The 27,161-nt window shown below is 33.9% G+C and overlaps 1 long non-coding RNA gene across 2 annotated transcripts in view; it reads right to left on the bottom strand.

Annotated features, from left to right (window-relative positions):
• Positions 1 to 3,094: 3,094 nt before the first annotated feature.
• Positions 3,095 to 27,161, bottom strand: part of LOC145270541 (uncharacterized) — a 45,492-nt gene continuing 21,425 nt past the window's right edge. The window contains exons 1-2 of one of the 2 annotated variants that reach the window (XR_013865430.1): positions 15,334 to 15,435; positions 3,095 to 6,783 (exon numbers count right to left, since the gene is read on the bottom strand). This is a non-coding gene — a long non-coding RNA (uncharacterized LOC145270541). Of the gene's footprint in view, positions 6,784 to 15,333; positions 15,436 to 27,161 lie in introns of those variants that run through there. The other variant, XR_013865429.1, reaches the window with a different exon arrangement.

Here is a 27,161-nt window from a genome sequence, read left to right as displayed (position 1 = left end):
GAATACATTATACTGAGCAACCTTATTCACTACATCATCCAGCCGAGGCAGGGGGTAGGCATCAAGGCTTGTGTACTTATTCACAGTCTCAGAATAATCAATGCACATTCTCTTTTTCTGATTATCGGATTTAACCACGACCACTTTTGCTCTCCAGGGGGAGTTTGAGGTTTCGATGATCCAATCCTTTAAAAGGCGCTTAACTTCTGAGTCAATGAACTTGCTATCACTTGAGCTATAACGTCTAGACTTGGTGGCAACCGGTTTGCAGTTCTTACTTATATTAGCAAAAAATCCAGGCGGTTCCATCAAAGCCACAGCGAGTCCACAAATCTCAATAGGAGTTGAACTCCCACCGTACTTGAAGGTAAAGCTTTAATGTTTACTTTGAAAATCCAGTCCGAGAATCACATCACAACAAAGGTTATTTAAAACTGACAGTTTCTGGTTGGTATACATACGTTTGTTAAAATGTACGTTAGGAAAACAAGCACCTACCACTTTGGATGAGAGGTCAGACGATGTCATCGAAACTCTCAAGTCTGAATCTGTTATTTAAAGATCCAGATCCTCAGCTACTTTGGTATGAATAAAGCTGTCTGAGCTACAACTATCCATTAGTGCTCTTAATGGCCGACCTAAAATGTGGATTTCTACGGTGGATCTCTGTAGGGACGATGGAACTGCCGAACTCGAACTTATAGAGGCTAAGCTTGGATAAAGGACCGAGGCAGAAGTTGATTGAGTAGTATTATTTGATTTGCAGCATTTTGCAAAATGCCCGATCCGTTTACATCGATGACAAACACTCGATTTCGCTGGACATCGTGATTTTGGGTGTTTATAATTTCCACAGTTCCACCATTTAATTTTTGATTTAGCAGCACTTAGATTTATGTGATTAGAATCCAAGTTTGATGTCTCTTCCTTCCAAAGGGCTGCAGCGGTTGGTTCCCCGGTACCGTGCTGGTGAATACGATTCCACATTCCTCGTTGCATTGTCCAGCGCTCGGGCCTGGTCAAACATAGTGTTCAGGTCTAGCGTTTTATTTTCCAATAACCGCAAATGATATGGAACTGAATTCCGACAATAAAGGCATCTTGAATCGATTCATTAACGCCCCTAAAATTGCAGTCCTTGCTAAGGACTCGTAATGCCCGAAGATACTCGTCCAGACTTTCTCTCGATTGCTGACGCCTCGTGGCAAGTAAATATCTCGTTTTTTTGGTTTGATAAAGAGTTCCTCCAGTTTGAGACAGGCTTCTTCATAATTTCCGCAATCGCTGACATATTCGAAAATATCCAGTGAAATAAAATTCATCAAGACTGACAACTTGTTGAGATTTTCCTGGGTTAGTGCCGCTAAAAAGTATTTGAACGTCGCAAGGCATTGCTTAAACTCTCCCTCGGCATTAGATGAATAAGGGTTTACGTCCAATCGAGAAGGTCTCAAGGTACGATCCATTTAAAAAAAAATTTACCTTTATTTTTTACCTTTATTTTTTACCCTTTTGTGCTAATAAAATTGTTGTAAGTAAAACAAATAGAGTATACCCTTTAAATAAGCTTTTTATTAGCACAAAAGAACGATACTTCGGATCCAACGTTAACACTATAAAGTAACATGGCGGACACTACTGGAGTAGTATACAGAGCTAGCACTTTTGTATCGCCACGAAACACGATAAAACACCTACGTATAGTTTTTAGTGGTGATAAATTCCTTTCGTCATTTATGAAAAAACAAGTTAGTTCTCATAAGAACATGTTGACTCAAAATATTTCTAAACTGCGACAGTTGTTTTAAGCTGAAAAATAAAACCCTTAATCCTAAATATTAGAACCGTAACAATTTTGTTAATTCGTATGAATTTTGGCGAGGGTTAGAGTCGTACATCTCAGGATAACATGTCGGCAAACAGAAATATGCCGTGCTGCAGGTTGAATAATTGAAAGTTTTGTTCCCTATATAAATGCATTAGAAATGTAAGTGTCGGCAAATGGGGGATAAAGTTTTCAGACAATCCGAATCAGGAAGCAAGATAGGCAAAATGTCTGGCTGTCTGCATCTCTAAATTCACATCCTTAATACTAACATAGAAAAACGGATTAAGAAAGAAATTAGTTAATAATATATTAGTCTCTCCTCCCTTGAACAATTTATTTTTAAATAAAAAACTTTAAACTTATGAAATCTTTATTGTGCTTTACAACAGTGACGGCAAGTAAGAGACAATATTTAAATCGACCATAAAACAAAACGTTGATCGTTTGAAGGCGAAAAGGCAAGTGAGAAAAAAACCATACGTTTACGAAGTTTGGTTGAACATTAGAATTTTATATTAAATTAAATTAACGAAGCCTATATAACTAGTGCCCTGCTAAACAAAATTAGATTTCTTCAGATTTCTTAAGCTGGTTTGGCTAAAATAGCACAAATGTGTATCGCAATACTATACACGAACTAAAAAGAACAAGGTAAATCAACACACATACGCAGTGCCATGCACTCAAACACATACATTACTTACATGTACATATTATTCACGCTATAAACATATCCACTTACACATATACAAAGCTTTGTGATTACTTTGCTTTCTGTACCAAACACGACTTTTAATAAAAACCCTAAATTATTGAAAATAACTATTATATCCTTAGAAAATTGTAGATATAGACATGTTTTGTTATAACATTTTGTTTTCCTCAACTTTTTTCAATTTCAAAAATTCAATTCATGCTTGAATTAGCACTTGCTAACTGATAACCGCATTAATGTTTTATTTCCTTTTTAATAAATATGCACTTCACAATGATTCTTTCGCAAATTTCTTCAGTCCAGCAATGACTCGTGGAAAAAAGAAACAATTTTTAATGCAAATTACGTATGCAAATGTCCAGCAATGATTCGTGGAAAAAAAGAAACACAATTTTTAATGCAAATTACGTGTGCAAATGTCCAGCAATGATTCGTGGAAAAAAGAAACTAAATTTTTAATGCAAATTACGTGTGCAAATGGAACAATAAAAAATTGCCGAAAAAAACTTTAAAATTCAAAGTTAAATTAATGAAAATGTCTCATTTAAAAAAAAAAAAAAACTTTATTTCCCGTTTTCACTCCTCGAACAACAGAAAGAGGTTAAGAAATTATTTAAACCAAATTCAATGTCATATCGATGGTGACTGGGATGGGTGCGTTTACACGACTGGTTTAATGTTTTCAAGCCAACTGATTTAGACACGAGAGAGCTGTGTAAATAGCTCAGTATAAGGTCACCACACAAAGTATTTTCATCAGATAATAATAAATAAATTACTCTAAGTAGAAAGATTCGTTTACATAAATATAAAACAACCCCACAAAATATAACTGCTATACAACTTACTATATACGTCGAGGCTGTATATGGCTAATCAGTTGATAATTGTTGAATTTTTATAATCGATTGTTCAACACTTTTGTTTTATCGTATGATTGTCCATGAAAGATGTTCGTAAAAATATAAAATTTATGTTATGACAGGCGTTCAATACGTAATGCCCTAACGTCTAATTTCTTATATAAGTAGAACAACGACAATTGCACAGTTATTAGTTTGTTTTCTAGATGATTAATGAAGTTATTAGTATTGATGATGCTTGTTTTCTAGATGAGAACATCTGCATCATCTGGCAAGTCTTTTCTTTTCAAAAACGATTTTCTGGCTTCAAATGTGAAATTCGGATGGTACAAAGTGATGCATGGAAAGGATTTCATAGACTCTGCGTCTCTGATCTCAAACAATGTGTGCTGTGGATCAGAGTGATATCTTGCAGGGGATATTTGCTGACCTGGCTCCGGTTCTTGATTTTGATAGCTTTAAAATATTTTCTGTAAATTGAAGCGTAATAAGTTCCTGTAAATTGTTGGTTTAAAACACCAAAGATGAATACTTCTTCGTTAAAGTATGGTAATCAATTGGAAAGTTGTTAGAATCCATAACACACTCTGCAATAGTCATGAACTTTTAGGCGATCTGGCAAATAGTCAAGCATGGATCTTCAAAAAAGGTTGCCTCACAATTGCCACCGTAATGACAGATGGATGGCAACCAGATCTAGCTGCTGCTCCTATAGATTTCATAACATATTAGAATTCACAATGTCAACGTTTTACAAGAATAATAAGACTTGACATTTCTTTTCATTTCATCAAAGTTTCCTGTGGTGTGCGTGGTTTTAAATAAGACAATTGATCACTGCACGACACTTGACAGGCACCATTTCACACTTAACTAATTTCAAACACTTGAAAATCAGAAAAAAACAAATAGTTCACAATTGTAATTCGCCACATGATCCATAGAGATATATTTGTCTCTGCTTTATCGTTATTTTCATGGCAGGTGCTCGACTGAGCTCCATTCTATGGTCCCCCCTCGCCAAACTTTCACAAGAAACACCCGTCTAATAGAAAACACTATCACTAGTTTCCCCCCACTCTTTATCTGTGCCTAAACCTAAGCATAGATTCCATGAGCAAAGCTTCTTTCTTAGAACTGCACGCCTATGGAATTGTCTTCCGTTTTTCTGCTTTCCAGCTGACTACAATATGGTTGTCTTCAAGTCTAACATAAACAAGTTCTTGATGAGCCGTTCCATATAAGTTAACAAATTTACGAAATCTCCATTACTAACGGTTACTATATTGTCCAATTTCTACTGTACACTCTTTAACCCTTATCCTCCAGTGGCCTCTTGGCCTTGATAAGTGGTGATGCCTATGTAAAAAAAACTCATTGCATATGCAACATTTCTTCTTGATCGGACCAATATTTAGACATAAATACTTGATATAAAATAGACGTTTTATTGGGATTTATTTAATTTAAAAAAAATTTTAAACGGCTGTTCTTTCAGACTGTTTTAAATGTTTACATAAGAATAAAAAAATATTTAAAGAACATTATTAACATAATCGAAGGATCATATTTTCTCTTTTTAGAGAAGAGCCACACACATTACAAAAATATGGCTTTTTAGTTTTTCCTTATTTTACTTTTTAAGGACAATCGATACTTATTTGGCAAGCATGTGTGCGTGCTTCAAAGGGTTGGTTGTGTGACACAAAACAGAAAAATACTTGTGAATTTATATTTGAGTTGAACGTTTTGACAACAGAGTGCCATTTATGGACAGGTATTATCCCAGTTATCGCTTCATTGTTAAAGTTTGGTCTTCTAGGCATTGTGTCTAAATATTTCTTAGGATTTTTCATTAGGTCAGTTAGCATATTTCATATACTGTAGTAGAAGTTCTGAAGTATTTTAAACAATGGTTGTCAGTGATTTCCATACCAGACTTGTTTTCTCATTCTGTCATATTTGTAAAACAGACTTGATTACAATGGTTGGCTGTTTTCGAGATAGAGATCGTTTTGTTAGTTCTTGATTTATGAGGCTGTTATACGATTTTGGATTTTTGAAGATATTTGTAAAATAGAATGGTTGGCCATTTTCGAGATAGAGATCGTTTTGTTAGTTCTTGATTCATAAGGTCGGTATACGATGTTGACGTATGGATTTTGGAAGATAATCAGATACTATTTCCTGTATGTATAAGCATATCACGCAAAAATTCTGATTTTGTGTAAAAGAACTACATACTTCTCAATATTGTGGTTTGCTTCTCGTATGTGTTTTCATATGACACAACAAATGTGACATCTGTGCAAAAGAAGAACCACATACTCCACATGAATGTGGTTTGTCTCCTGTATGTGTTTTCATATGTCTCAACAAAGTTGAATTCAGTGCAAATGACGAACCACATATTTCACAAGAATGTCGTTGGTCTCCAGTATGTGTTGCTATATGATACAACAAATGTGACTTCTGTGCAAAAAGCGAACCACATACTTCACAAGAATGTGGTTTTTCTCCCGTATGTGTTCTCATATGACTTAACAAACCTGACTTCCGTGCAAAAGAAGAGCCACATACTTCACAAGAATGTGGTTTTTCTCCCATATGTGTTCTCATATGACTAAACAAATCTGACTTCCGTCCAAAAGAAAAACCACATACTTCACAAGAATGTGGTTTTTCCCCTGTATGTGTTCTCATATGACTAAACAAATTACACTTATGTGCAAAAGAAGAACCACATACTTCACAAGAATGTGGTTTTTCTCCTGTATGTGTTTTCATATGATTCAATAAAGTATATCTTTTTGCAAAAGAAGAACCACATACTTCACAAGAATGTGGTTTTTCTCCCGTATGTGTTCGCATATGACTAAACAAATTACACTTATGTGCAAAAGAAGAACCACATACTTCACAAGTATGTGGTTTTACTCCTGAATGTATTTTCATATGATTCAATAAACTATATTTTTGTGCAAAAGAAGAACCACATACTTCACAAGAATGTGGCTTTTCTCCCGCATGTGTTTTCATATGTCTCAACAAAGTTAACTTCTTTGCAAATGAAGAACCACATGCTTCACAATAATATGGTTTATCTCCAGTATGTGTTTTTATATGACTCAACAAATATGATTTTTGTGCAAAAGAATGACCACATACCTCAGGAGCATTTGGTTTGTCAGCCATGTTTGATTGCATCTGATTCCACAAAATGTATATGCAATGTAGAGTATGATGAAAAGGTTTGTAAATTTTTACTTTACAAAATTTATATGATGGTATTTATAATTATTTTAAACCTTTTTCAATCACCAATGAAGAAAGGTCCTTCTTATCCATTAATGAATTTCTTTTCATTGCTTCATATTCTGGAAATATAAAATAAATTTAAAAATATTTTAACATATATTTCATGTGGTAATATAAAATAAATTTGAGAAAATATATTTCATGTGGTAAAATTAAATTTCTTGTATTGATTCTTATTAAAAATATCCAAAAAACTATTGTTAATGTAATTCAAAAAAGAAAATGAGTATAGGTTTATGGAATTCTGGTTAGTTAACCAAACTATGCTGTTTCTATTTTCAAACTATTTTAACTAATTGTAGTGATGAGGATTGATTATTCATACTATTGTGATTCTTCAGAATACTGTTCTCATCTTGGGTTTTATTTTGTTAATGAAATTCAAAAAATGAAAATGAGTTATATGCAATACTGGTTAAGTAACAAAATTAGTTTGTTTTTATTTTCAAATATTTAACTAAAAATCTTTACGTTTCTTCATTTTAGTGATGAGGATTGATTATTCATATTATTTAAATTCTTCAGAATACTGTTCTCATCTTGGGTATCATTTTTACAATGTTTCTATGTTACCTCCGATCTTAGGTGAATTTTGTCGAACGTGGGATGCTTTCTCTTGAAATTAGAAATCTGTATGAAACCCTTTATTTGGTACATGAGAGAATAATGCTCTCGTGTTGGTAGCAATGACTGAGTAAAAAAATTTGAAATTCTATTTTAAATCTCACTGAGGATTGAAACTTCAATATTCAAGAGTATGTAACTTACAACTGAATTTTACCAAGTAAAAAAATTTGAAATTCTATTTTAAGTCTCACTGAGGATTGAAACTTCAATATTCAGGAGTATGTAACTTACAACTGAATTTTACCAAGTACTCTAACCATAGAATCACGAGTCCTTGTATGAAATTTTGAAACATTTTTATCACTAATTTTTACTTAGATATATATATATATACATATATGAATATATCTCTAGAAATATATTTCTTATAATATATATCAATCCTTATTTAAGAAGCTCAATGTAATTACAGAGCAATATAGAGAATACATGACAAAAAACTATATTCCAAAATTCATGATGTTGACCATCTTATAATTTATTCCTTAAAGTCAGTTGAATCTTATAAGTCAACTGAATTAAAGGAATGAATTATAAGATGGTCAACATCATGAGTTTTGGAATAATTTTTGTCATTTATTTTATATATATATATATATATATATATATATATATATATATATATATATATATATATATAGTGGCACACCGAAAATTCCACTCTTGTCATTTTCTTCAGAAACTGCAAATTATGTTAAATTTAAGCTAAATTGAATGTAACAGTTTAAAAAAACCTATACCTCATGTTACTCATTTAGAATTTTACCTGTTCATATTTGACTGCAGTATTCTAGTGTTCACCTCAATTTAAAAAAATAACTTCAAATCGATAAAGGCATAAAGAAACTCTGTACTATGGAAAATTGTATTTTAATATAATTTTAGAACATTACCTCAACACAAATACAACAGGAATACAATTAACTAGTTAATATTTAGTAATATAACCCATCTGCAATTTGACAGCCTGCAATGTTTTGGGCATTTGTTGAATTAATCTTTGGCAATACTCCGGTGAAAGGGCATCCAACTTCTCTTTAATGTTTGTCCAAAATTCTTCTTGATTTGTAATTTTATTTTTAAAAGCAGTTGAGTCAGCAACAAGATCAATAAGTTTACAGGAGTTGAATGGATGATATAGACTAGTATTTTAGGGTGACCAGAGCAGTGAAATAAGGGAAAATATAAGCTCTCCTTACCACAAAGGGTTCAGTCAGACAATTTATAGATATAAAACAATATAGTGGGATAGACAGAGAAGCAGACTAATCAGAAAACAGATGATGGTCTTCTTTATAGAGTGTTTCAGGGATAGAGAGGTGAAGTTGCTTGTAATGAGACATTAGCCACAAGATCTTCAAAAAAACTTATCAGAAATTATTATTATTATTATTCAATAAACTTATAAGAAATTATTATTATTTATTATTATTATTCAATAAACTTATCAGAAAGCAATAGCAGAAGTTAAATGGAGGATCTGGCTCGAGGTAAACCAGGACTATGAAGACAAGCCCATGGAGGTTTGTCACACAGGACTGCAAATTCTCATAAAGGCTATGAGTCCAGTCCACCAAGATATAGAGACAGATGTAAAAGAGGAAACAAAGTATAGAGTAGGAGACTAGTATTAAAAACTAGAGTAATGAAGATTAGGTGTTACTGAACAACATCATACGGGGGTAACATTGGTGGATCAAATTTCTTTTTGGCTAGAATTGAGGGAAAGAATTATAGACCTCTAGTGGATTGAGAAGCAGAGGTATCAGTAATTATGTTTTCAAAGCACTTACACAGGGACTTGAACTATGTGATAAAAAAGTTAGTTTAAGAAAAGCTAATGCATCCCCATTAATTGTAGAAGATTAATCGTTCGACTGAGAGTAAGGATAATAAGTCAGTCTACCCACCAGGATTTCTTTGTTGTAGAAAATATTCACACAAGTCTGATACAAAACCGTAACTGGATTAAGAAAAATGAGGTGAGGATGTACTTCGATTTAGGTTGATAAGATTATTTGACAAGTATATAGCTCTGGAAGAAGATACCCATATGTAATCAATAGTTAGGTTACTACAGAAAATTATGTTAAAAGTCAAGCATGATTTGTGCAAGTTTTAGAAATGGTTAAATGTTAGAATACGAAATAGAACAAATAATCAGTCGATTCATTAGCAATCTTAGCAGAGTATCAGTAGCTAATGTAGTGGTAAAGGTTAATGAACAACACCAACCAGTCACCTTGAGATGGGGCTGCCAAATAGCTAAGTCAACATTACAGAGATTACCATGCTTGATGAACAAAAGAATGAAATAAAAGTACATGAAGAATTCAAGATGGAAGCTGATATGTTGCTGAAACATAATAGAGATTTGTTCGTTATGGAGGATAAGGAATTCAGCAGAGTTGATACGGTGGAGATGCATATCTATACTGGAATGCATGAGTTCATTCAGAGACAATAAAGAAAACTGTTCACCTGCCATCGAAGAATTTTTCACTATTATGTGATACCGTTCAGACTCGTGAATGTCTTCTAGGAATTGATGTCCATATATTAGCCTCGCCTGGCAGATTAAAATGAGGACAATAAAGAGAAAACTGTGTTCACCTACCATCAAAGTTTGTTTCACTTTTTTGTGTTACCGTTCAGACTCAGGGATGGCCTTGGGGTCTTCTAGGAATAAAGGTCCATAGTTCTACAGGGACAGGAAGATTATGCATTACCATATTTGGATGACATTTAAATATTCTCAAATACGAGGGCAAGTCACTTAGATCACATAAATAGGATACTAGCCAGTTTTCGTAAGCACAACCTGAGAAAGACTACCGACTGTACATGATTGAGGCATTTCCTTCATATGACCAGAGGGAGCATAAAGAGGTTGACAAATCAATTTACTTCTTATCCCATAAACTTAGTGATATGCAGACGATATACAATATGCAATTAATAAGTTGAATCACTATTTGCATAGTGCAAGGTTCACCATCTATACCGATCACAGATCCTTAGAATATTTATTAAACTCACCTATACAGAATAGGAAAATACAGATGTTAGCTTTGAGTATGGCTGGCTATAACTGCACCATACAGTACATGAAGGGGAAGGACAATGTTTGTGTGAATCTCTTGTTATGCACCATGGATTCGAGCCAAGATAATGACGTTCCCCAGTAAAAATAGACTGAAGGGATTACTCGGCAGGTGCAAGAAACTCAAATCCTTTTGAATCAAAAGAGTTTGCGTCGTATAAACAGGTTGAGGACTCATCAGTATTGCACAAACATTTTACGCTATCGAGTTTAGATTTTATTAGGGAACAAAACCCGACCACGAACAAGTGATAAGGTGATATGTACTGTCGCATTTGTAGCACAATTACAATAATGATCACAGAGACGTGATCCTTCCATTAAATAATATATTAATTCCTCATGGTGATGAGCAACAATACATCGCTCTGGTAAGGCATAACACTTGGAAAGCTAGGAAAAAATGATAGAGGACTTGGATAAAAAAATCTCTAGATGTGAAGATCTGATTTATGCATGTGCGATCAACATCGCACATGTATGGCTCTATCCACCCATCCCCTGGTCCACATCTCCATGTGTAGCTGGGTATATGCATATAGGCAGTAAATAACAGAAAATATTTTTGTCTTTATACAAAAACGAAGTGTACAATTTTTTTTTCTGGATGATGAAAAATCGACTGTGCAACATGCGTTTCACTTGTAGCAATGCATGAAAATGATAATAAACGATTGGCTGTTTCCCCTAACACACTATTCAGTCATTTTGAACGAATATCAAATTGAATAAATCTCTTCTGTCTTCCATCATTCTTGCTTAACTTAATACACTGACACTCAAAACCTGCAAAGGCAGACAATCAAGCCTTGCTCATTCATACTATCTAATCTGAATGCTATTGAGTTGGTTAAGAATATCAATAGCATATCCCATAAAATATTGGCCCATTTTAACTCTATCACTCGGGGACTGACCACCAATACCTATAATGGGTGTCAATTTCAAAGTTTTGTAAAATTAGTTATGTATTTTAATTAGAACCGTCTTAATCACATAATTTTGGTGATGGCTAAGAGAGGTGAAATATGAAAGGAATCAACATTTTCTTCCTTTAACATGTTTCATATACCCTTAGACTCCAACCATAACTTTAACACGTTTCATATTCCCTTAGACTCCAACCATAACCTTAACACGTTTCATATACCCTTAACACGTTTTATATGCCATTAGACTAAAATCACAACCTCATCACTAGGACCCATCCTGGTCAGGACAATTGTTCAATTTGGATTTTTGATTGCATATATTTTTACTTCTTTCTCTTGCTCTTCCTATATGGACAGAAGATCAATCGTGCAGCTGTCATGACATTCAATGAGTAACTCGATTTCATGATGATTGACCTACTGCAAGAGAATTGTTCAATTTGCATTTTTGATTGCATATTCTTAATTTTCTCTTCTTTCACTTGTTCTTTCTTTTTGAAGAAAGCCGTTTAACCCATAGTTATATGTTTTACCTATAGTTATATGTTTTACCTATAGTTATATGTTTTACCTATAGCTATATGTTTTACCTATAGCTATATGCTTTACCTATAGTTATATGTTTTACCTATAGCTATATGTTTTACATATAGTTATATGTTTTACATATAGTTATATGTTTTACCTATAGTTATATGTTTTACCTATAGTTATATGTTTACCTATAGTTATATGTTTTACCTATAGCTATATGTTTTACCTATAGTTATATGTTTTGCCTATAGCTATATGTTTTACCTATAGTTATATGTTTTACCTATAGTTATATGTTTCACCTATAGTTATATGTTTTACCTATAGCTATATGTTTTACCTATAGCTATATGTTTTACCTATAGTTATATGTTTTACCTATAGTTATATGTTTTACCTATAGTTATATGTTTTACCTATAGCTATATGTTTTACCTATAGTTATATGTTTTACCTATAGTTATATGTTTTACCTATAGTTATATAAGTTGGTTGTGGAAAGAGGGGCTGAGAAAGAATTTTTGTTACTTTCTCATGATTTGAAGGAAAATTTGGAGTGGGGCAGAAACCATTTTGATGATTTTGCAAATGTCAGAAAATGATCAGCTTCTTCTCAAGCTAATCTGAGAAATGGTGTTCTTTTTAGGACATTTTTTTTTTAAATCGAAACAGTCTGCATTGCATAAGTGTATGTCCACAATTTTAGGCTTTCTTTCTTTTCTTTTTTGTTTTTTCCTTTCTTTTTTGTTTTGTTTTTTGTGCTTCCAAGGATTGGTCATATTGAGCAATCCTTTGAAGCACACACACACATGTTAGCCAAGTTACGATTTTCCATACACAAATTGAGAACATCTACTTATGACAGCCTCATTTATAATAACTTCCTTTTCATCTATCAAAGTTAATGTCCCCAAAATACAAAATAATTTAATTTTATGTAATCTTCACTTTTCAAAATTGAATTAAAGTTAAAGGCTCCTATTACAATCCAGTAGGTAAATAAGGAATCTCCTTTATTGCAAGTAAAAACAAAAACAAGTTTTCGACATGTAAAAAATGTAAAAAATACATATTGTGATTTGTTCCTATTATTTCGATTATTTGAACAATTGTTCTCATCTTAATGTTATTTTTAAAATGTTTGCACAATAAATAACACTCAAGATGAGAATAGTAGTCTTAATAATCTAAACAATACAAAGAATCATTCCTCATCTAAAGAAACAGGACCGTAATATAGTATAGAATGCAGTAAGGAGATTCAAAGATCATATCCGTCGCGGTTACTACCTGACGAAGGTCAGAGGAATAGTTGGCTAAAACGTGAAAAAACAACAACCAATAAGATGAAAACAACAAATAATAAAGATGAGAATAATAGTCCGAAATAAAAAATAAATTAATATATATATATACAGAACCGTAATATTATAATTTGTTTAAAAATCATGATTATTTTTTTTAATTTAGTCAAAGTTATTTGTAAGGTTTGTTGAATGTATTTTTGAGAGAACTTAAAAATACAACATAAGTTTCTTTAATTATTAGCATTTTTTTAAACAAAAGAACAGAAAATTTGATAACTGCATTTCCAAATAAATTAACAGGAAAACTCTTTAGTATACTTATGTGTGTACACAGTTTCGAATACATCGATCCCTCATATTGAAACCACTAGACGAGAATACAAATATTTAATTAAAGAAAGGAGAAAAAACTAAATATAAAAAAGGCTAAAAAAAAGAGGCTAAATACGTAAAATTGGTTGAAAAAGTCGATGTTTCCAAAATGGAAGATCGATTTACTAGAAATTTGCATTAGAAACAGAGCACAACTTAAAAATTGTAAATATTGAATTTTTTTTTATAATCTGGTAGATTAGTGACAAGTACACAGGAGCGTACCACTTCCATGCATGTGTCGAACATTTTTTTTTACTTTAAGCCAGTGAACATCATTTAAAATTAATAATTTTTTTTCACTGTAAACTATGAAGAAGTTGTACTGGTCATTGTCTAGAATCTTTCAACACCCCTCCTCCCCCAACAAAAATTTTGTGATTACAAGTTTTACAAGTTTTCGGGGGTGCTGAAAAACGAATATATGCTTTAACAGTTGTGCAGATAAAGTTTTCATGGTATGAAAAATGTACTTTTTTAAATAGTGGGGTATCACTTTTCATTATAAATTCAATGCAAAATGAGCACCCACTTTATGGCAACCTAGTGCGTGGAGATGAAATTTCTTTTTCTAGTTTCATCTTTTAATAATGATTGTTAAGTACCATTTTACCAAAACGGCTTTCAGGCAGCCCCCACCCACCCAAATTATCATCGTGTGGCCTGAAGTGGGTGCTCATTTGGTGCTAGTGCACTTATTGATCCGCGCTATTTTAAAATAGTATTTTCAAGTTTATTAAAGTTTTATGATATCTTTTTTTATTAAATTGTAAGGATAAAGTACAGAATAGGTACAAAACATCCTCCTCTCCCCCATGTTAAAAATGGCTTTCTAAAAATAACATTTTTTTTTTTTTTTTTTTTTACAAAGGCGTCACCACATTATCAAGGCCCAGAGGCCACTCAAGGATAAGGGTTAAAGAGTGTACAGTAGAAATTGGTCAATATAGTAATCATTAGTAATGAAAATTTGGTAAATTTAATAACTTATATGGAACGGCTCATCAAGAACTTATTTACTTTAGACTTGAACACAACCATATTGTAGTCAGCCGGAAAGCAGGAAAACGGAAGACAATTCCACAGGCGTGCAGTTCTAAGAAAGAAGCTTTGTTCATGGAATCTACGTTTAGGTTTAGGCACAGATAAAGAGTGGGGGAAATTATTGATAGTGTTTACAGCTAGACGAGTGTTTCTTGTGAAAGTTTGGCGAGGGGGGACCATAGATTGAAGCTCAGTTGAACACTTTCCATTTTATTATTTCAGCATGGATCAATAAGTGCACTAGTACCGCTCATTTTACATTAAATTTATATATATAAAAAAAAAAGTGATTCCCAATTTTGGAAAAAATAATTTCCTCATATCATGAAATCTAATTCTCTGCACAGTGCACTGCACCACGCACCAGTGAGTGCACCACTCTGCACCACCACTGTTGAAGTATATTTTCGTTTCAGCACACCCGAAAATCTATAAAAAGGTTCCATTGTAAAGATTTTTTTTTGCTTTACGTCAGATAAACAACATTAGTAAAAAAAAAAACATTTAAAATTTATGAAATTATTTTTTCTTCGGTAAGCGATTAAGTTTTTTTATGTTTAAGTCAGTATTGAAAACAATCAACATTTTCATTAGGATTATTCGTTTAATAAATGTAGTTATCTCCCTTACATTTTAACGTATTCTGCAAATGTGCAAAAATCGATACTAAATTCATGTAGTAATACTTACGTTTTTGTTTTATAATCTGCTTTCGATTAACTTTATCTACTTTTATAAAGGAAACGATTTTTCAAATGTGATTGACTTTACAAGCTCAACTTAACATTCAAGATGACGAACGGAAAAGCAAGTTCGCAGAGAACAAAATTGAAGAGGAAAAATAAAAAAAGAAATCATTTCGAAACAGAGCCGATCTATTTGGTGAATATCACGGATAAAATTAGTATTATTTTATTTAATATTTTAATATTTACATGAGAGAGAACAGATTACAAGTTTCATTTTTATTAATTCTCTAATTCATTGCACGTACAATTTAATGACGGAAACTGATAGTTTTTAAAGCCGCCTTTTCGTATATTTATTGATTTATTTTTTATTTAGTTTATTTTATTTTTTATATTCTTGATTTTTTTTTATTGTGTTTGAAACATTTAAGCCTTATCTGGTGCTTGTGGAGTTTATCAAACACATTAAAAATGAAGATATTGAAAAAGAACTATATTGTACGTGCCTAAAGTTGATATCTATACGGAAAAAAAATTACATGTTAAAAAAAAATAATTCTGAAAAATGTTTTTACGGCGTCGTCAGAAACTAACAAATGAAAATGATTAATTCAGCTAAATTTAGAAGTTAAATAAATTTCTTGTAAAAATCTATTGAAAAATGAATATTAGTTTTCTGGGACTATTTCAAAGATAATTTGTAAAGTAAAGAAATACACTTGTTTGTGGTCAAAAAATCATAACTTCACTACCCGTTGGGTCAGTATGTTAGCTATGGAATTCATGTATGAGCGTGACACTTGTGACATAACAGAAACATTTCTATGAAAATATATTAAAATGAAAAAAGAATATAGATAGATTTCTATGAGTCGTTCTGTTTATTATAATTGTTTATTCTTGAAAAAAAAATTACAGTTACTGAATTATAAGTGGTTGGCTATACTTATAGGTAAATGTGCACTGAACAGATACCAACTTATAATAGTTAAATTCAAATTTTGATATATCTGCTTTTTTTTTACATCGTTCATTTCTGTATTACGTTTAGGTTAATTTAAACCTCACTCTCCCATGTTTAATAATTTCGAAATAATAACCTAAATATTTCAGCGTCCCAATTGTTCTGTTGTTGTTTTTTTTTTTTTCATGTTTAAATTATCCAAATAAACAATTGTTAATACTGTTTGCTTTTTTTTTTTTACATCGTTCATTTGTAGGCACCGCCAAAAATGGCCGCAAAATCAAGTTGTTTTTGTTTTTTAAAACGAAATTACATTTATTAAAATCCATTATTTCTGAGTAACTTTTTTTTTCCAGAAAGATAAAACCCTGAATTTTATCATATAGAAAACAGAATAATGTAAAACTTTTTCTACTATTTTTAATTCAATTTTAAATGTTAAATTTTCCCAAAAAGTTAACAATTGACATTTTTTGTCTTGCACAAAAAACGTACTTAAATATTTTTAAAAAAGGGTTTTTGAAATAATTAATTAATTTATTTATTGTCTAACTAAGATTTAGGATGATTTTCTAAGAGAATATGCAAAAATATTATAATATAAGTACCTGAATTTCAAATAATTCCACTTATTCATATAGGTAACCAGATATTTCGCGTTTACGTAGAGTTCAGATCGACTCTGTTTACGTTTTCGTTTGATAAAATGCAAACTATGGAAGACCAAACAGGCCAAAAAAAACTTATTTTTCAGTGACGAAAATTTCAATGTATTATTAAGCTGAGGCTGGCCAGTACCAGATGGGTGACCATTTGTATGCGTTTGGTTTTTAATGTGTATGTGTGTGGGGGCCAGGCTCCCCAAAATGGGGGGGGGATTTAAAGCAGAATAAAAAAAAATTATTTCAGCGCGTTTGGTCCACCGTAGTCGAAAGGCGGCAAACGTTTTCAAACGGGATCGAAAAAATGATGCTATTTTTAACACAAAGGGCACAATATTTATCGAATTTTTTTTTTTTGGTATCGATTATTCAAAGCATGCCCTGTTTAATAATGGTCATGCATTATTCGGCTCGCTAAAAAAAAATTGTTAATTTATTTATCAAAAATTTTAAAATAGCTTTTTTCGTATAAATATTAAAAAAATTTTTTTTTTGTTTTGCTTAACTTAAATTAATTATTTTACTTAACATATTCACCGAATTTCACACTTCAAAACTCAAAAGCGGGATAATTAAAGACAATCGAAGTTCTGATATTCAGACGTCAAAATAAAGTATGCAAACAATTTTTTTTTTTTTTTTTTTTGAATCTATAATTCTGTCCCTTACAACAACACAATATGTTGATTTCAGTTTCAGATGATTATTTTAAGCATATTTGTTCCCACTTTAAAACAAGGGGGGGGTTTTGTAAGCAAAAAAAAATATATATATAAATATCGTTTATGAAAAATAAGTACACTGTTATAAAGTTCATTCTTCTCCTAATAATCACTGAAAATTTCGTATTGATCGGATAATTACCTGATTTTTAGTAGATTTTTAAAAAGACGGTCCGTCAAAAAGTACTGACCTGCCCCCCCCCCCAGTTTTGGCGGTGCCTACTTTTAAGTTATTTTAAACCCCACTCTTTCCAGGGTAAATTATAATTTCTAAATAATAACGTTAATATCTCAGTGTGTAGGTCATGTGCGCATGAGCAACCGGATGTCGTAAACCGGAACGTGGGTTACATACATCATTACAAGGTCATTTGAGTTTTATAATTATATAGATTAGCCAAGCGAGAGTTTAGTAGAATCAAACAACGCATCCGTATTTGTCTAAATTAATACTTTTTAAAATAAATTAATCATTATTAAAAATAATACCATTTTTAAGTTATTTTTCTTAGTGATACTGGATTTAAATTATATATATATATATATATATATATATATATATATATATATATATATATATATATATATATATATAAATTTCGTGTGTTTATCATTATAAAAAAAATTCACCATCATTCACTAGGTGCATCAGAATTTGGGGAGAATTTTTGACACCCTAACACGAAACTGCGGATAAAATATAAAAAAAAACTCGTACTTTCTCTTTTAAAAGTAGGTTGTTTATTTTCTTTATGGAATATACATCCAAAATAAACTATTAAAGTTGTTTAAAAAATAATAGAAAAGTTATTTTTTATTAAAAAAAAACAGTGTTTACAAAGTGCCGGCGCGCCTTCATGCAGCCATTTTTTTTTTACATATGAAACCAATTGAATTTTACGCGTTAAATATTTTTCAATTTTTAAACTTTAAAACTCTATCAAAATTTTTCTCTTGGTTCAGTTTTTAGGATACTTTCAGGGTCAATGTGAAACTTTATGCTCTTTCTAATAAACCGAATATGATATTTTAGACAAACGTTTTTTTTTAATTCACCCCCCTCATTTTGAAATGTCTACTAAAATGAAATAAGTAATTTACTCACCAAAGTTTTATATATCACAAATAAAAGATAAGAGATCAATAAATAAAATATTCTAATTTAAAACAAAAAAGAAGTGTTTTAGGAAAAAAAGTCCAAAGTGTAAAACCTTCTTTTTTTAAACCACATTGATTTTTTTTAAATGAACGCTCATGTCATGCTTAGATTGTCAAGTAAATATCGGACGCTGACGACATTTTTTCTATTTCATTCAATGTTTTCTTTTGTTAGATATAAAAACATCACTCGATAAAGAAGAAATAAAATATATTAATCGAAAACTCATGTATTTCATTAACAGAATAAAAAAATCGGTAGAGTGTTTTTTTTTACCGGCAAAAACTGGTAAGTGAATGTGTTCATTTTTTTTTATCTAAGGTGGTCCCAAAATACTAATTTTGGTTTACAGCACGCAATAGAAAAAGACATTAATTGTGGCGCTTCGAAGCAACCAGAAGATAAAGGAGAAAATATTTATTTGAACAGTGAAAAACGTGTGTTCGCGTTTTTTTCTTCCTTTTTTTTGTTTTTTCGAATCCTTGTTTCACAAAGTATTTTATTTAAAAAGGGCCTGGAATATAAGTGTAAATATGGACGGATTCTTAACAATAAATATGGATTAATTCTTAACAATGAACAATCGCTTACCTATAAGTACCCATTGAATTGTATTTTTTATAGGTAAGCGATTTTTTGGAATTTATATATATATTAGCATTTCAGCCCGACGTTGCCCAGGTGTTTGGAGGTGTATGTTGAACAAAAACGGTCAATTTTAAAAAAAATTTAACCCCTATTATGAACCCTTAAAATTTATTGTTTTGGGCTCAAATAAGTTATAACTTAGATACATGTCCAATGAACCCATATCTAAAATTTCAAATGTTTAGACCGAAAATTGTCGGAGGAGTTTGGTAGAATTCTCAAACGGCAAATCGTTGAATTCTGACCCCTTAATCGCCAAATTTCTGGCCGAAAACCGATCACATCGATTTTACCAAACTTCAGTACCCTGTATATCAAATTTCGAGTCTGTAGACTTAAAATTAACAGAGTTACTCCGTAGGTAAATGTACACACACAGATACACACACACACACACACGCACACAGACACTTTCACTTTTGCAGATATATTAGATTTTATAATCGAAGTAAGTAACATTTCGTTGATTTTCTTTAAATCATTTAAAAATAAAAACAATTTGAAAAAAAGAAATGTTTCATAATTTGCTATTAAACCTGTTTTTTTTTACTTCGTCTTTGCTCTTTTAATTGTAAAAAAAATAGGGTTTGAATTACATTTTTCAAGTAGGTATTGTATTATTTACATGTGCTGATGATTAGTGATTAACTAGAATGCTGAGAGACTGGAATGAAACGCGTTTATTTTTTAGTCTTACAAACCGGAACTGCTTGGCGGTGAGCCCGAAACCGGAAGTAGGGTTATGGGAGAGGAGTGGGAGGAAGACTGGATGGGGGTATTACTATTGGTTCTACAACATCTCCCTTTCTATTGAAGGAGAAGTATATTGGGTTGTGATGGGCTGGGGACGGTTTGTGGGGAGGGGGTAATAGATCGTTTGTTATGTGTCACAGGTCGAGTCTCTTTATAGGTTTGCTCGGCCTGCCTGATCTGCGTGGTTTGGCAGGCGTCGATGGAACTGATGGATGTGTCCTTGGGATGGTTGATAGGTGACCATCGGTTTGCCCTGGGTTTTGTGCTGGAATAGCGTTGTGAAGATACGGAACTCTGTGTGTTACGCAATAAGTTTTCAGTTGGTGCTGACACTTCATATTGGCTGCCTTGCCCTTTGTTGGCCTTAATGACTGTCTGTTTCTATGGCGTATTACACCACTTGCAAGTTTCACCTGGTATGACCTTGGCTCATCAGCAATCTGTACAATCTTTCCGGGTTCCCAGAGTCTGGTTCTTTTGTCTTGAACATAAACCTGTTGACCGGTCTGTAACTCTATGTGTTGGTGGCTATTCTTTCGGTAGTACCATTTTTTTGTTTCTTCTTTGTTTTTCTCAAGCTCTACCTTTGTTTGTTCATCTCCTAGTTGTTGTTTCGATATCAGTGGGGTCCTCATGGGTCTCCCATTCAGTAACTCTGCTGGTGATTTGATTTGAGCTGATAGCGGTGTGGCCCTGTAAGCCATCATTGCTAAGTGGCTGTCTGTGTTTGTCTCTCGAGCTTTCAACAATAGCTTTTTACAGATACCCACCATCCTCTCTGCGAATCCATTTGACCAGGGGTGGTGTGGTGACGAGGTAGTGTGCTTGAAGTTGTAGGATTTGGCAAAATCTGCAAACTCTGTACTGGAATACTGTGGCCCATTGTCACTGTATACCACCTCTGGGACACCACGTTCTTCAAACAGGAGTTTCATTTGTCGAATTATTGCGGCTGATGTGGTGGAGTGGAGCCGCCGTATGAATGGGCTGCGGCTGTAATGGTCTCCCATTAGTAAGAATTCCTTATCTTCCATAGCAAAGATGTCTGTACTGATATACTGCCATGGGTAAGAAGGGGTTTCATGCTGGTGTAGTGTTTCTGATGGGATACTGGGTTGGTACTTCTGACATGTAGAACAGTCTCTAATTAGTTCTTCTATGTCCTTGTTGATACCGACCCAGAAAACTGATGTTCGAGCCAGTAAACGTGTTTTCTCTATCCCTTGGTTGGACGAATGTAGTTGTTGTAGGATGTCTGATTGAAGTGAGAGAGGTATAATTATTTTATTGCCTTTAAGGAGTATCCACTCCTGGAGTCCAATTTCGTCCCTATAGTTCCAGAAAGCTTGTATATGAGGGTGGCAGTTGGATCTATTTGCTGGCCATCCCGACGTAACGGTGTTGGTGAGCTCTTGTAGTACTGGGTCCTTGAATGTTTCTGCCTTGATATCTTGCAGGCGAGTTGGAGATTTATTGAGGTGTGCGTTAAGTAGATGTATGTTGATGTCTACATCTCTGATTGGTTCCCCTGGTCTTGGTGATACCCTGGACATGCAGTCGGCTATTGGGATAGACTTTCCTGGATTGTATTTAACTGTGAATTCATAGCCCTGGATTTTGAGTAACATTCTTGCTAGCCTTGGTGGTGCGTTAGCCAGATTCTTTAAGGCTATTGATTCTAGTGGTTTGTGGTCTGTTTGTATTGTCACTGCTTGGCCCCATACATAGTGATGAAATTTCTCCAATCCAAAGACCACTGCTAGCATTTCACGTTCTATGTTGGAGTAGCTTGTTTCTGGCCCTGACAGGGTTTTGCTTGCTAGAGCGACTGGCATTCCATTTTGAATGAGGGCTGCGCCCAGTCCAGTGATGATGCGTCTACTTGTATACTGATTGGCGCTTTTGGGTCAAAAGATTTGAGCAAAATTGCTTTTCCTATTTCCTCTTTTATGTTGTTGAATGCCATCTGTTCCTGTTCTGTCCAGATGAACTGCGTTTTTGTCGACAGAAGGTCTCGGAGCGGTTTGGTCAGCATTGCCAGGTGTGGTGAAATCTTGTCTAAGTAATTTGCTAGCTCAAGAAAGCTTGTTAGTTGTTTTTCATCTTTTGGTAGTTTCATCTGAACGATCGCTTCTATCTTCTTTGGGTCTGGTTTCACTCCATCCCTTGATATGACATGTCCAAAAAAAGAAATTTCTTGTGCGCGGACCACTAATTTGTCTGGGTTGAACTTGCAGTTCTTAGACCGAGCTCTTTCTAGTAGTTCCTTGAGCGCTTTGTCATGATCGCTGCCATCCTCCTCAAATCCGACAATAACAGTGTCATCTGATATTGAGAGAACATTCTTGATGTCTCCAAAGGCATCAAACATAGCTCGCTGAAATTCGTCTTGTGCGCTCTTAACTCCCATATGGAAGCGCTTGAACATATAGCGTCCTTCAGGGGTGATGAAAGTGGTTAGTTCTCTTGATTTCTTATCCAGTTTCATGTTCCAGTAGCCAGATTTCACGTCGACTATTGAGAACCATTTTGCTCCATGGAGTCTGGAGATGATTTCCTCAAATGTCGGTGTGACAAAATGTGGTCGCAACACCGTCTTGTTTAGATCTTTAGGATCCAGGCATAGCCTTACAGATCCATTGGGTTTTGTGACACACACAAAGGAGTTGACCCAGGATGTCGGTTTTGTTACGGGAGTTATTATATCCTGGGCTACAAGGGAGTCTAGCTCTGCTTTGAATTTCTCTTTTAAAGCTATTGGCACCCGCCGGGGTGAGTGTATTACTGGAGGTATTGACGGGTCAATCTTAATGCTGTACTCCCCTGGCAGGCACCCGATGCCCTTGAACACGTCAGAAAACTCTCTCAGTATGCGCTTTCTTTCTTTCATGTCTCCTGGTTTTGAATGCGTTGCTGCAGTTGAATCGGTGTGGTCATGCTCCACTGTATTGGTCCCTATTGTAAAATTAAGGGTAACTAGTCCCAGTTTTCTAGAAGTCTGGAGGCCAAGTAGTGCGGGTCCCCTGCTTTTTACCACGTGGAAGTTAGAACTCATAAATTTGTCGCCATATCTGACTCCTAGGTGACATATACCCACTTGGTCGATTGGGACACCACCGAAGGCAAATAGTTTGATTGGAGTGTTTAGAAGTTGCACATGTTTGAGTTGTTTGTAACACTCCCCTGGGATAAGGTTGCTCATGGCTCCTGTGTCCACCTTCGCATTTATTTTTATTTGTGATTTTTTGTTCCCTATTCTCAAGTCTGCATATGCCTCTCTAGCATCTGCTGGGACATGGGATTTTGTTATTTTTGGCCCTGATATAGTATGGAAATATACCTCTGTTGGTGAGTGGTCATCTTCCTCATCGCTCTGCATTGTAATATTATGGGCGTTTCTGTTTCTTGTGTTTCTTGTTGCTCTTGGGGGCCTGTCTTGTTTCCAAGTTGAATCTTTTGTGTCTCTGGTGCGGCAAGCGACTGAAAAATGTCCCGTCTTCCTGCACTTCCCACAAGTTTTCCCTTTTGCTGGGCATTCGCCTCTGTAATGGCTTTTCCCAAAAAAATAGCATTTGTTATAATATTCTTTCCCAGCCTTTATTGCATGGGCATCTTGTGGTTTTTCCTCGGAAAATTGTGGGACACTATGTGTGTTTTGTATTGCCTCTACCTGTTTCAATGTTGCTTCTTCTGTCTCTGCAACATGTAGTGCTTCTGCGACGTTGAGATTATATCCTTCCTTAAGTAACGATTTTTGTGTGGACTTATTGTTCAGTCCAATAAAATGAAAATATCTACCAGAAGAGTTTTTTTCAACGGGGGACTCGTACTCGCATTGTTTCAATATCTGCCTTAATCGTTTAAGAAATGCGTGGGCTGGTTCATCAGGTTGTTGTCGACACTGTATAAGCTGATACCTCGAGACGCGGAAGTTGGATCTTGGCTCTATATATGCACGAAATTTCTTAATATAATTTTCTACATTACGTGTTTCACTTTCCTCAAACTGAAATGTGTCACTCAGATCCTGTCCTTCAATCCCTGGCCACAATAACAAATAATTAACTTTTGCGTCCTCACTTACATCCTTGAGGGGTCCGTAAAAGTGCAACATGACCTGTCGAACGAATCTATCAAAATCTTTTGCTACATTATTACTCTGCCAATCCATAGAAGGGGGCGGTATTTGACAAGCCATTGTTGATAAGGAATTAGCACCTGAAGAAATAAGATTTTTTTGTTATTTATAAAAGTGTCTGATTGGCGTATGGCATTTGTTTGTGTTTGTAAAAAATAATAACAATAACGAATCGCCTGCCTTGTGTCGTGTCTTGTCTTCACTTTTTTTCTTTTTTTTTAACTGTATTCTTCCTTTCTTTTTTTAAGTGTCTGATTGGCGTACGGTATTTGTTTGTTTTTATAAAAGATAATAACAATAGCGAATCGCCTACCTTGTGTCGTGTCTTGTCTTTATTTGTGTTTTTTTTTTATTACTTTTATTCCTCAGTCTGTGACTTCGTTTATTTCCTTGTTGTTGAGTTATTCAGTTGACGCGTGTATTTCGTTAGTTCACTTTACACCGTGATGATACAATGTTTTTGATTTCCTGCGTCGTGGTCGCACGTGGACAGGGTCGATTGGTTTTCGTTTTTTTTTCTTCTCTTTTTTGTTTAAATTTTTTCTCTCTACTATAACCGTAGATATCTAGTTACATTTAATCACTTCTAACACCATGTATTATTTACATGTGCTGATGATTAGTGATTAATTAGAACGCCGAGAGACTGGAATGAAACGCGTTTATTTTCTAATCTTACAAACCGGAACTGCTTGGCGGTGAGCCCGAAACCGGAAGTAGGGTTATGGGAGAGGAGTGGGAGGAAGACTGGATGGGGGTATTACTATTGGTTCTACAACAGGTATAACTTTCGAAATATAGTAACTTTAATTATTCAAGTTCTTATCACGCATTTTTAATGGCGGTTTCTGATAAACCTAATCATTAACACAAGAAAATATTATAATATTACATTTGAAATTTTTGCGGGAATTGTTATCATTAAAACCACATTAAATATTTTTATAATTATATTATCTTTTGTGAAAATATTGAATGAATACTGCTTATCGTAATGTTCCGTAAATATTAAAAATATTTTTATTGTTAACATCTACAATGTTTTATTTTATATATATATATATATATATATATATATATATATATATATATATAAAGCAAACATGTATTAATGAGTTATTTTTTTTATTCTTAAAACTTTACCTTTGTGTTTTGGTTTACAAAAATAATACATTTTCACTAAAATTCATAAAATTAACGAGTTCAGTTTATTCTGTGATTTTTAAATACTGAAAATTCCATAAAAATTGGTCCATTTCCTGAACTTTCGTGAATTTTTAAATGAATGGTGGAATTAAAATGTTTATACCTTTTGGGGATCGGCCATTTATTTTGCGCGTACCTTAGTTTAACTCATCTGAGCTCATCATCGGATTAAAATCTTTGCTAATAAAACTCTCTTCACTTTTCCACACACTTCAAAGAGCAAGCAAACGCTACATATATAATGATTCAGTTGCGCCACTGTGGTAAAAAAAACAACTAAAAACAAAGGACATGTTTGGATGAATACTTTAAAATTCAAAGATGTTATGAAGTACGTAGCTACGGCTACAAAAAAGTACGTATCTGCGACTACAACCTCCTGCGAAACTATGCATGCGAAAACACGACTAGGTTTGCAGGCCACCATTTTCAGGCAATAAAGCTGCGGCATATTCTTAACTCAATATCGGCTTCATATTCTGTCTGCTTCTCGCTACTTAACGGGGTGTCAGCGGGATTTCTCTCTTCGGAATTACCCATACACTCAGTGAACAATTCCAACACATGTTCGGCAAAAACCCATGCAGTATAATACTCTTGACTCTTGTCTTACGTACACCCTCGTCTCCTAATGGAAGAGACATTTATCGGACAACGTGTATTTAAACAAGCTTGGAATTTTGACATCTATTCATCAATAAACATGGCGTATGCAATTCCACCACCAGAAAAAATGAAAATGGATGGCGACTTGCGAGAAAACTAACATGGGAGAACTACACGGTCACAATGGAAATTGGGGAAAAAGCAGCAAACGTACAGGTAGGTACACCTCTTTCACTGATTGACAAAGAATGTCTGCAAATATACAAAAACCTGGCGATGTCGGACGAGGAACAAGCAGATACAAAAAAAATTGGAAACACTGAGAGAGTACTTTGTTTAATTCCTGTACACAGAAACAGGGCGGAAAATTTGACGCGTATTTGATGAAACTAAAATACTTAATAAAAACGTGCGACTCCGGTGCCCTTGAGGATGAGCTACTGCATGACCGAATAGTAAGAGGCACCAGTAATAATAATGTTCCGGCCAGGCTCCTCAGTGAATCTGGACTCACCCTAGACAAGGAGATAGACATTTGCAGGAGCAGCGAACAGGCAACCTGAACAACCCAGCAGAAACTGTGGAGAAATAAGTGGCTTACCATTAAAGCGGCTGCGTGTTTGTGCATGCAAAGCACAAATTGAGAATCAAGATGACGCCCGCATGCGTTTATGTGGAGAAAAGTCTCGGGAATCTCGGAGAATCTCGTACTCTGATTCCATAAATAACGAGGAAAGGAAAGCGGGAGGACAGACGATTTTTAGTCAATAAAGTGAATGGACGTGTGTAAAAGAAGAGGTAGAAGAAAAGAGTGTGGTGAACGAAACAAACAATGACTCTGTTGAAAGTAGAATTGTAACGAACACAAGCTATTCCGGCTTGACGTCAGGATTTGACCCCAAGCTAATTTCTCTGTTTGATGGCAGTAGCACTGATCACTCAGTGCAGGAATGGGTGGAAAAAGCAGAATT

This window comes from Euprymna scolopes, chromosome 46 (genome assembly GCF_053919585.1).
Source record: "Euprymna scolopes isolate OS-2025 chromosome 46, ASM5391958v1, whole genome shotgun sequence".
NCBI classification, from domain to species: domain Eukaryota; kingdom Metazoa; phylum Mollusca; class Cephalopoda; order Sepiida; family Sepiolidae; genus Euprymna; species Euprymna scolopes.
The sequence above is the reverse complement of the archived record's forward strand: the minus strand, read 5'-3'. Positions and strand labels throughout refer to the sequence as shown.